Raw genomic sequence first — 12,583 nt, 5'->3', positions numbered from 1 at the left:
CACCTTAATTACCACTTTGGCAACAGTATCACCCTAACAGGTCCAGGAGGAGAAGAGTGGGCCCCCGCCCATTCAAGCAGTTCTCGCCCCATTTACAGCCTGATGCCAAGCACACTGTCTTTGCTTGAGCTGACTAACAGTTTCTGGTACGCGGCCCAGGGCAAATGCCTTATTTAGCAAAAAGAACAATTTGTGCTCACATGAGAAAAACAACCATACACTTAGAATTAAATTAACTAACCTTTGCCCCACTCCCATCATAATATTGTACAAACTCCCTGGAACAACTGGACTTCATATAGGCTATCACGGTATTCTGCTATTTTGATGGCTTCCTGGTATTTGAGTAGGTATCCACATAGTATAAAAAAATGTGGGAGGAATGTCTTCTCAGGCTTTTGGCTAAGATCAAGTGTAGTATCTGTTAGTATGAGTTTAATATCTGATACATCCTCTAACCAAGGGCAACACATTAAATAGATTTTTGGAGCAGGTGGATGGAAGAGGAGCTTTCTCCATCAACCTGGACTCCCAGAATGGGGCACCCCTTTGGAGGGGAAAAATAACATGGGAGGTTTTTGTAAGACAGGTGAACTCCTGAGGGTACAGAGGTTGGGGACAAATTGAAAGAAATTTTAGGGACCTGCCACACCAGTGGAAACCTTAGTGTGAGCAACTGTGTTTTTTCTCGATTTATTCTTTGCACCCATAGGCAAGATGTGTCTTTAGGTATCAGAAGAGCCTGACAGGTTACTTTTTTGGGTCTGGGAAGATTCAAAGTTTTTCCTTATGAGTTACCAATAATTGATTCTTCACTCTATGCCATTTTGGCTTGTGAATGTTTTCATAGGAATGCTCTGCTTTTGGGTAGCAAGGGAAACCTGTGACATCTTTTACCTCCCACCCCTGAGAAAGAAGCACACAACCTAGAGGCCCTTTGGGTTATGGAAGTGGTGGCACATTCTGCTCTGAGAATACTGCCTCCACCCATTTACGTGTAGAGAAAATTATTAACTTTGAATATGAACTAAGGGAGAAAAGGACAATACAGCAGGTTCAAGTTGTGGTGTGAGCAGACCTGCCTCTTGTAACAAGATATCAAACAAACTATGGTTTTAGAGAAATCTACGATGAAATAAAATGCCATGTGGAGACCATGGCAAACCCTAAGGGGAGAATCACAAAGTAGACAGCTAGGGTATTAGAACAAAGCCATGACATCTGCAGCAGAGAATTTTACATCATTTTTTTTTTAACTCCTGATACACCATTGGACTCAGCATAAAACATCAACTGACCAAGATACTAGAGTGGAGTATTCTTCATGAGCTGGATTCTGTTATACCCATCATACCAAAATATTTGATATGTCCAGCAGCAATCTATCATGAGATAAAAGTGCTCTATTATCAAGCATGTGCAAGCAAGATTCATAATTAGGTGGTGTTAAAAAGGAAAGAAAAGAAACAATAAACACAAATGGAGTCATTTGTCCCACAAACTAAGACTTAATCACACGAATGTGACCTTTTGACATAAACTCAAGTATTTTTGGTCAGCACCAATGAAATCATCTGTCACTTGAGCCCTCTCTAGCCCCCCAAAGAAGATGAGGTAATCTGTGTGATAAGAACTTATTGCCCTGCTCTCCTTCCTATTACAACCTTCCATTTTCTGTAATTCCTTGGAGCAGCTCTCTGCTTGCTAGATGGGATGCTGCCCGACTCATGAATCCCTTAATAAAGCCACTTACATCTTCAAATTTAATCAGTTGAATTTGGTTTCCCATGTCATCCTCCAAGTTTCCACCAGCATCTTTCCCCCCAGCTCACACCTATGACCATAAAGAGGGGCCACATATGACCAACCGACAAAAGAGGTAAGTAGCTTAGCCTGATTCTTCCACTGGTCGGCTCAGAGAACAGCTGCAAACTAAAAATGAATTGCTTTACTATAGCCTCACATAAAAGTACCTCATAAAGTCAACAATAGGGGTTAATTCTCCCAGTGAGAACTTTGGGAAGTTTACCTATTCTGTAATTTATGAAGAAAGAGTATAGCCCCAAACTAAGAATATATATTGTTAAAAAAACAAAGTTCAACAAAGTAAATCTGAAGATCTAATTATTTTTATAAGGGATTCATGAATCGGGCAGCATCCCATGTCAAGTAGAGAGATGCTTCAAGGAGTTGTACAAAATGGAAGGTTTTACAGGAAGGAGGCTGGAGCAAGAAATTATTTGAAAAATAAAAGAAGGGATTGTTTCAGGTCAGGATGTCTTCTTTTTGTGGAGAAGGGATACAGGTTTTCTTCATGCAGATTACTTCACTAGTACCAATCAGAAAATTTCAGATTGCATTTTGAAGAGTCACATTCCTGGGATAGGTTGAATTTGTAATTAAGCTCTGGTTTGCTGTTTTCCTAGGAAATGACTCTCTTTAGGGCTTATTTCTTTTTTAATGACATGGTTATACTGGATATGTATATGTACTCATGAAAATTGGCCAAGAACTTGATAGGCTTGGTAGGACAAGAATTGGAAAAGCAGGGATGAGGAAGTTTGGGAAAGACACTAGTGAATGGACCTATGGGGGTAAAAAATAAAAATTGAACTAACTTTGTATTGCACATAAACTCTGTTAAAACACTATTTATCATGGGAAGGCACTAAATAATCTGTATAAAAACTTACCTAACAAGTTGACAATACCAGTCTTTGTTACAGGTAAAAAAATATGTGCAAGGCAGTACCCTCTCCTTCGGGAGACAGCGCACCCAGTGGTTAAGGTTGGGCATGCATATATCTAGCTGCTTTGTCTCAATGCTGAAAAATTTGTAACGAGCATCCTAGCTCCAGAGGACTCCATAGATACCATCTGGGACCTTTGTCACAGCTAGTTACCCAGCTTCTCCCCTTGGCTCATACTGTTCCGAGATAACTCCCCAAGTTAACATTTTCATGCAAAACTCAGTTTAACTTTGTTTACTTCAAAAATATAAAACACATACTTAAAACTATCATTTGAGAGAATCAATGTCTTTTTGACAATTTAACTTACTTATTTGAACTTCTATTATTCCTTTCTTTGGTATGTCTCTCTGTTATTTTTTTCAATATCCCTAATCTAATATTTTTTCAATATTAGGTAATATCCCTGTATCTTCTACTTGTTCCCAGCAAAACACTGAAACCTCATGTAATACACTTTGCATCTTGAATTAGATACTCAAAATGTTCTTTAAATTTTACTTCTTATGGTAAAAATATATTTAGTGCATTAATGTGTACAATAAACAAAACAAAAAGCAACTTACAAAATGGGAGATAATGTTTTGAAAGTCATATACCAGATAGGTGGTTAATTTCAAGAATATAAAGAACTCCTAAAATTAAACCAGCAACAACAATAAAATAGCCCAATTAAAAAATGGGCAAAGAACTTAAATAGGCATTTTTCCAAAGAGTATATATAAATTGGTAACAAGCATATGAAGAGATGTTCAGCATCACTAATCACTAAGGAAATGCAAATCAAAACCACAATGAAATACTACCTCAAACCTATAAGGAGGGCTACTATCATAAATACATACATAGATAAAAAGTGTTGATCAGGATATGGAAAAACTGGAACCTTTACACACTAGTAGTAGGGATGTAAAATGGTTCAGCCACTGGAAATCTGCATGGTACTTCCTCAAATAATTAACTACAGATTTACTATATGATCTAGCAATTCCACTTCTGAGTATATATGCTGAAGAACTGAAGCCAGGATCTCAGCTAGATATTTGTACACCCATGTGCATGTTCACAGTAGCCAAGAGGTGGAAGCAACCTCAGCGCTCATCCATGGATGAATGGATGAACAAAGGTGGTAAATGCATACAAAAGAATATTACTCAGCTTTGAAAGGAAGGAACTCCTGACACATGCTAAAACATTCTCAAGGATAGTATTCTAAGTGGTATAAGTCAGTCACAAAAAGACAATTACAGTATGATTTCACTTACATGACAATATGATCTCAAGAGTGGTGAATGACTACTGAAAAATTCTGAACCAAGTTTTTCTTATCTATAATACATTTATATATTTCTCGCGTTCTTTTATACGTGAGAATATATTTAAATTGATCAAAGATTAATTAATGAGTGCATGTAAAATTGAAGTACATTCTAGGTCTATTAAAAAAAAGGCCCACAGGACATTTGAGTTATATGGGGTGTTGAATAATTATTTGCTATATGGGGGTATTGGTATATTATAGGATATTTAACATGTGTGACCTTTGTCCAATCAATGCCAACACATAATTATTTTATCCACCAAACCATCCCACACATTTCTCAAATGCCTTCTCATTACACGTACTGCCATTTGAAAACCCCTTCTCTGATTCTATTCACCAAAATATATTAAGATTGTATGTCTGTTGTCTGACATTTTCAAAAACTGAAATGTTTTTTGAAAGTAGATTGTTGTCATTCTGGATTTTGTATCCCTTTGACCGTGCATAACACTTAACCCATGGCTGAATCTCGTATATTGAATGATAATAATTTATGAAAATCAACTGGATAAGTGCCTTCCAGAGTTATCTAAAATATCAGGTACCTTTTTAATCTCACAATTCCTCAGGTCTACAATTTCTAGATTTGAATTCAGACTCTGTGGTAGCTAACACCAATAACTTTCTCTTTCCTCAGTAAGACACGACCTAGTTTCTACTTTGTTTCCTGACTCTCAAGTTAAGAAAATAAATTCACAAGAAAGCTTAATTTGCTTTATTAAATTATTTTTAATGAATTTTTATAGGTAATTTCACCAATAGTACCAGGAAAAATGCCTAAGGTGATTGGGCCAACATTTTCTCCTTCATCACCAAAGAGTAAAAAAAAAATCATATTTATAATTACCACATTTAATATGTCCTCTGTATGATATACAATTTAAAATTTCTAGTTGAAGTCCTGCATACATAGGAAAATCTTGTGTTTCCTTAACTGTAATTACAAAAAACATGTTTAGCCATAGAAAATATTACAATGGCATCTAAATCTAATACAAGAAGTAATTACATTTAGAACAACTAATCTTTAAAATTCACTATGTGCCAAAGTGACAGATGGAGAAAAAATATGGACCCTCCATTTCAAATATGTTAAATAAAATTTACTAGAATTTTTTAATTCAGTTTATATTTTGAAACTGTGTAGAATGAGATCTCTGCTTTATATTTTTATATTATCAATAGTAAGCACAATGGTATGTTATTTAAGTTCTGTGATCAGTAAGTTGCCAAATAAAATATATTACAATGGATGTGAAGCATAAATGGCCCTAAATGTCATAGCAAATTTTCTTCCAACAGCTGATAAAGAAATAGCTAATGTAGTTTAGGAACATTTTACCACCAGGTCTCAAATTATAACACAAATGCTGAATATTGAAATGAGGTTGTCCTAAAGGTTAATAAAATGTCTCTTAAAGGCAGTTTATAGAATTTTCCCATCTCTGTAACATGGGTTATTAAAGCTGTAAGTAAACAAAGGTTTCACAGAGGCACTTTCTGCTGCAATATATCATCCTGGAAATTAAGATCAGTTAAGGCTTCATTTTGACAGTCCCTGAATGCCACAGCTGGGATATCAGTGGCAGGATGGGACTGCTCAGCTCTCCTTGGCACAGCTGACTCCAGTTGATTCTGGGAGGTGTAGATAGAGCATATCTCTTTTACACTGTCTTTGCCTGTCATTGCTATTCCCTTATCTAGTTTAATTTCCTATTTTTTTATATGTGTGTATCATGGTGATTGTATCTCCAAGGGAAAAAAGTTTAAAATATAATAAGGTTATGTTCACTGTCTAGGTGAAGTTATACTGGCCACTCTGATGCAAATTTGAATAATTTCAGTATTTACCAGTGTATTGTCAGTCTGATTGCAAATTTCTATTATTCATAATAATCAGAAATATATTTCGCTCATGGGTGGAAAATGTATGTAACTGCAGATTTATCTTACTATATATAATTATGTAGCAATGGTTAGTATATAAATGATTTATAAAATGTTTAAGATGTTTTGCATTCTGACATTTCTAAAAGGCATATATGATTTTATTTCCTTAATATCGTTTTGAACTATCTGGTCTGAAATATAGAAAAAAGTGATTATTTCCTCAACTATAAAATTATAAATGCCATTTATTCATTCTATCACTCTCTCAATAAATTATTTAATGAAATAATGTAATTCTCAAAACTAACAATTGCATTTGGGCTGATCAAATAAGAAACAAATAACATGATTATGGTTTTAGAATGGATCATTAGCCTTAACTAGAATATATTAAGCATACTTTATTTGAATTATTGAGTATTAAATATTGGTTAAATCATATTTGCAAAGTCTATTTTTGAGCAATTATATTACTTAATATTTAAAGAGCTACTATAATTTTTGAGACCAATAACAATAGAAAGTATGAAAAAAGTATGACCAGGTATTTCAATTAAATGAAATTACAATTAATGAAACATTGAAGTATATGTCTCACTTTCTTATTTAAAGAAATATGAATAAAAACAACAATACCAAGTGATTTTTTTCACTGATTAATCTTGGTTGTGATAACAGTGTTTTAAAATAAAAATGGAGTTTTGGAGAAGTAGAGTTATAGATACTTTAAAACACAATAGATACTTTGAATAGAAATTGCTACATCCTCTTTACAGGATGATTTTCTAAAATTTATCCAAATTAAAAATGCACATGCACATGCAACTGAAAACTACACGTCATTTCTAAATTTAAATATATTGATACAAAGTAAGGTAATGAAGTGAGAGAAATAACTGAATTGTGATGCATAGATCAACAATAGTAATTTGTATATAGTTCATTATATGCAACTAAATTTGAAAAATATATTCAGTACATGGAAAGAAAATGGATTTTGTAAGGGCAATTTGTAAGTAGAATGTTTTATGATTTTCAAGTTCCCTTCTATATTTTTAATCCTATTGATACACTCACACTGATGCAAAAAAAAAGTGCTGATATGAAATTGTATTTACTTTCCAAGATCAGGAAATGAATTAAAAGTCCATCAAGACGAGTCTGACTAAAAATTATATTTAGTTTAATCTAAGGAACTGTGGTAAATTGCATTATTATTTTATGTACTTCTAACAAATAAAAAACAAGAACAAAACTGACCGATTATGCCAGAAAGACACTCTTATTATAAAACACAATTTAGCTTCAGAGATGTTAAAAAAAATAGTTCTTAAAATCAACAATATGATATATAAGGACAGGCCAAAGGATAATATGAAAATATTTAAAGAGTAGCATGAGTACAACAAAGTGAAAGGAGCTTAAAATGTTTTAATGAAAGAAAAGTAAGTGGAGAAAACTGTGTATGGTTATATTCTTTTATATATATATGCACAATTTTTTAAGTAAATGGAAATATTTAATCAGAGTTAGTCCTTTGAAAAGTCATTTTATAGTCCAAGTAAGTGGGTGAGTGAAGGAAAATTTTTATTTTATTAAAAATAACACCCACTATTGCATATGTTATTATATTCCCTTTAAGGTAAAATTGTTTTAAAAGACTAATAAAATAAAACAACATTTTTGCCACCTTGTCAACTTCCAATTCTTACTTTTCATAGACACCAATTACTTCAGTAATTTTTTCTTTTACATACCTCTGTGTTTTTAACTAGCATGTGTGCTGTCATCTGAATCCTGTGGTCCCCAAAATTCATACATTGATAAACAATGTCCAGTCAGTGCGATGGTAATTGTGGGTGAGATCTTTGTGAGGCGATTAGGTTATGAGGGCAGAGACTGGAAATCTCAATCTCTGGAGTTTATAATCCTGTACCCCAGGGAAGAACGCTCCCCAGGGAAATGAGCAATTCTGTCAGCATATTGAATGCCTATTAGGGGGTGGGCTAATGTTATTAATATTTGGGATATGCAGTCCTTTTGTTTCTAGTTTTGTATATCTACCATCTCTGATAAAAGCTTTCCTGAAAGTAAATTGTCAGCCTTCTGCTGGAGTGGAAGGGGTATTGTGCCTACTTCTCAGGATGATTGGAAGGAAAATCTGAAAGTCCTCCGCTTCCTACATATAAATTATGATCAAGAATTTGCTTTAAGAAGTATGTCTATTTTCTTCTTTAGCGAAATGTTGGCACTCCAGTGTTTGAGAGTTCTGATATTTGGGTAAACTAACTTTCCTTGGACTCCCCCCGATTGGGACTTCGGTTTCAGCTTCCTGTATTAAACTGAATCAACTGCCGCTGCTCCCTCCTTTCCTGAGGTTGCATTTAGCGCATGCGTTGTGCCTACTTGCATTTCTTTGTGGGATGTTTTGCTGTTTATACTATGTCATCATCCTTGTATTTTCATTTTATTAGTTCTCAAAGCTATTAGAGGTAAAATGCATTTTAATTCCTTTGAGTTTAACTGAAAACTACACGTCATTTCTAAATTTAAATATATTGATACAAAGTAAGGTAATGAAGTGAGAGAAATAACTGAATTGTGATGCATAGATCAACAAAAAATAGTAATTTGTGTATAGTTCATTATATGCAACTAAATTTGAAAAATATATTCAATACATGGAAAGAAAATAGATTTTGTAAGGGCAATTTGTAAGTAGAATGTTTTATGATTTTCAATATTCCTCAATGCCTCTTCTCAATATTCTCATACTGATCACTTTAGTTACATAAAATATACACAATCTATTTTAATAATGAAGGAATTAAAACACTAATCTTTGTAGTTCAGCCAGAAAGAATTATGTTCCCACTAGAGGTTGAATTATCAACTGGGATCTCAAAAAATAAAATTTATATTTTCCTCTCTCCTAAGGAGGTAATTTAGTGGGAAAACAAATACACCATGTTTAGCAAAAAGATAAATATATAAAACAGAGAAAATGAGAAATAGATAATCACCAAAGTCCTGGTAGTACTTTCTAAATATTTAGTATATATTATACAACTTAGTAAAATCTCTCATTTTCTAACAAGGAAGAAAAATGTAAATGCTCGCACCCTAATAATTATCCCATGTTTGTACTCTTAAAGGGTGGCTATTCTCCGCATGTACCTGAAGACCCACTCTCTATTCTTTCCGTTATGTTCTGTGTCCCTGAAGGATAACCATTAATGACTACTTGAAGTATGGGAGCATCAGCTTCCTTTGTCCATTAGTTTCAGATTGCATTACTGCCCAAGGAGCACCAACAGGAGAATAAAGTGATTTATTCACCTCAGGGTTCATTTTTAAGGCACAGTTTAGGCATTGGCTCTCTTCCTCCACAGGAGGCCACAGCTGCTGCCATACAGCCTCTTACCTCCAGATAGAGCTCTTTCTAAATTCCACTAACAATTCATCATCTCTCCACTCTCCAATTGTCTCTTATAGACAGTAATAATGGTCTCTTAGTTCTCTAGATCTTGGAGTGTTTTACTACTTATGGGTTTCCTGATGCCCTATCCATATCCTTGCAAAAAATTCCCTTTATTGAATAAAATGATTCATTTTGAGAATGATACCTCTTTGGGGTGAGGGAGAGGGCTCTCAGTTTGACTTAACGTGTAATTCATGCTACAAATGGTCTTTTGAAATATAAACGCTGAATTGTAGAATGGCATAGCTCAAAATTTTTGTAAAAGCAACAATTCTTTCTGAGAAAAAATAAAAAGAGTTGCTAGTAGTCATTGAAGTAACAATTATCCAATACTGGCATGTGTTAAAGAGCAAATAGAGAATAAGTTGGTGAGATATTGGGCACATACTACACTTACCAGGACAAAAATTGTAATTATAAACATTGTGACATAGGCTGTTCTTTTGATCCTAGAGTAGGTACAAAAAAAAAGTAATTAATTGAAGGCTTTAAATACCCAACTGAAGGCATAGGAGGAATATCAGAAAACTGCAAAAAAAATCTCTTATCTATTGTAGGCATAAGATAAATAGAGTTGAAAAATAAATCTAGGATCTCTTTGTAAATATATAGAGAGTTACAATGTCATATAAATGTGCAGAATCAGAGAATTTAAGGACAGTGGTGAGACTGATAGAAATTTAATATGTGGGATGGGGACATTGGAGAGACATAGAACCTTGAACAAATAAAAAAAAGCAAGAGTAGCTTTGGGTAACTTGACTCTTATTTATTGAAGAAATTCATTCATAGCAGCTGGGCCAGTTGGTTATCTGACCTTCCCCTTATACAGAACAACATTCAACAGCCAGTGTCATCATGGCTTAAATCCCAAACTGCTCTTAAAGAGACTGCTAAAAATAAAAGGCCATTACAAACCGGACTAAGAATTACTAATGAACGAAGCGGTATTTTCAGATATAAAACAGGAACATCAACCTCTAGACTAGAAGTTGTGAGTTTACACCTCTAGAGGTTAACTCAAAGAGGTTAGCTAACCTCTTTGCTCTAGAATAAAGATGTACTTTTTCAAAGTTATAAAAGATTCAAAGCAAGACAAATGTTATTTGTAGAACACACAGTGAGCATAAATACACAGCAGCACATGGAGCTACAGTTTAAGTCTGCAGCAAGAAACAGTGAGCTTATCTGGAGTGTGGCAAGCCAGATTCAGGATCACAATATCCATGGCCTGGGCATGTTCTCTTGACCTATAAAAGGAAGAAGAAAAAAAGTCTTTACCTTGAGAAGGACTAATATACATACTAGTGTGAAAGGAAGGAATTGTGAAAACTGCCCTGACAGGACTTGGATTAAGCTCCCTATTGACTCAATGACTCTACCTGCAAAGTCCAATCACCATGGGAAGGAATCTCAGCCATAAAAAAACAGACCTTGGACTGGTTTGTAATGAAAAATCTCAGATGAACCTTCAGAGAAAAAGAAAATTAATGTATTGAAATATATGTTGAAGAATCCTTTAAGAACCTATTAATAGATAAATATTACTCAAAATGAAATAGAAGAGTCATTGAGCTCATTTTGTGAGTTTCCAACTTACATCTAACATGAGTTTCGGAAGAAAGGGTGAGTGCTCATGTTGGAGAAGCAACATTATTAGGTGGGTTCACAGGAAAGCATTTTCAGCGCTGAAGAATGAACCCCAGCTTTAAAGTGCATACTCTTTTCTTCAAGTGTGGAACAAGATAAGTAAATATATAGTATACATATTTATATAAATATATAAATTATTTTCACTGAAGTTTATTATAAAAATGCCCAATGTTTACAGACAAAAGAAAGTGTACTTAAACGCTGTACTCCTATTGGTAGGTGTTTTTCTTATGGCAGTATAGGTTAAATAATCTGAACCTGCTTTACATGTACTGTGAGTGAGAAAATGAGTCAGGTGACGGGAGCCAGGTTTCTCACTGTCAGGATATTACTGGTAAACAAGGAAGGAAGGTAGAATGAATCACATTGTGTCAGATGAGAACTGGAGACAAACTCACGTGTAACTTTTTACATAACACGGATAGATACAGAAATTATTATAAATGTGTGTTTGTATGTTTGGTACACACATATATTTCCTACTTCTGTCCACTAAGACAGCCTGGAAGTATTGAAACCCTTAGAGAAATGAGCACATCCAGCATGCAGGTGGTTTCCAAAATTGTCTCCAAACACCAGTCTCCAGTAAAAGAAACCAGAGTTCCTTGGTGAAAGGGTTGATTCTATGACCAGAAAGGGAGAAGTACAAGATGTGCCAGAACTACCGTGAAGTACCAGAAAGCAATTGAGTATTCAATAAAACAAAAGACAAATGATGAATGGTAGCATGCCTCCCCTCAAAAAAATGGTAGTGAGACAAAGGGACAGAGGACAAACTGAGAATTCCTAATGGTCAAAACTGGAACAATTTGAGCAAAAAAAAAAAATAACATAGTATTGGACTACAATGAAATGCATAAAATACACATGCATAAGCCCACATTACTGTAAATAAGTGGCTGAATATAGCAAAGAAATGGAGAAGATGAGACTAATCTTTCTTAAAGAATTCCAAATAATATTTGTAGATATTTTTCTCCTCCAGGAGGTGGAGCTTGCCCTCATCCCCTTGGAGTGAGCTAGTTTTAGTGAATTACTTTATAAGGAAAAAACAGGGAAAGTAAAAAACAGTAAATTTGCAGATGCTAAAACCAGTAAACACTGCTTTACTGAGTGATGGATGTCAAGGCCCCTGATAATGTCATGGGCGCCCTGTGCTGTTAGAGAAGGCGGAGAGCTGGACATAGCAGGCGGAGGGCAGCGGCTTTGGTCAGGTGCTTGCTTACGTTCTATACAATCTGTTCAAACTCTTCCGAGGGGTGGTGAGTGAGGGCACAGAAAATAAGCCGTCCCATATTGACTGGTTACAACATGGAGGAGAAGTTGGCCCTGACTTCACCTCCAAATAGGCTGTATACTCATTAACACACCTCTCCATGCCAGGACAGTTCCAAGGAGAAACAATATTATCAAAAACCTGCCCACTCAACATGAGGGTAGAGCAAGCCCAGGAAGGCTCCACCTGTTCCCCTGAAACCTAATCTC

The 12,583-nt window shown here is 34.8% G+C and overlaps 1 non-coding gene across 1 annotated transcript; it reads left to right on the top strand.

Moving 5' to 3' along the window:
• Positions 1-382: 382 nt before the first annotated feature.
• On the top strand, positions 383-566 carry LOC118916763 (U2 spliceosomal RNA). The gene has a single exon (XR_005026530.1). It is a non-coding gene; the product is annotated as a U2 spliceosomal RNA (small nuclear RNA).
• The last annotated feature ends 12,017 nt before the right edge of the window (positions 567-12,583 follow it).

The sequence above is a fragment of the Manis pentadactyla genome, chromosome 17 (assembly GCF_030020395.1).
Source record: "Manis pentadactyla isolate mManPen7 chromosome 17, mManPen7.hap1, whole genome shotgun sequence".
Taxonomy (NCBI): domain Eukaryota; kingdom Metazoa; phylum Chordata; class Mammalia; order Pholidota; family Manidae; genus Manis; species Manis pentadactyla.
This window is presented reverse-complemented; position numbering and strand designations above follow the sequence as displayed.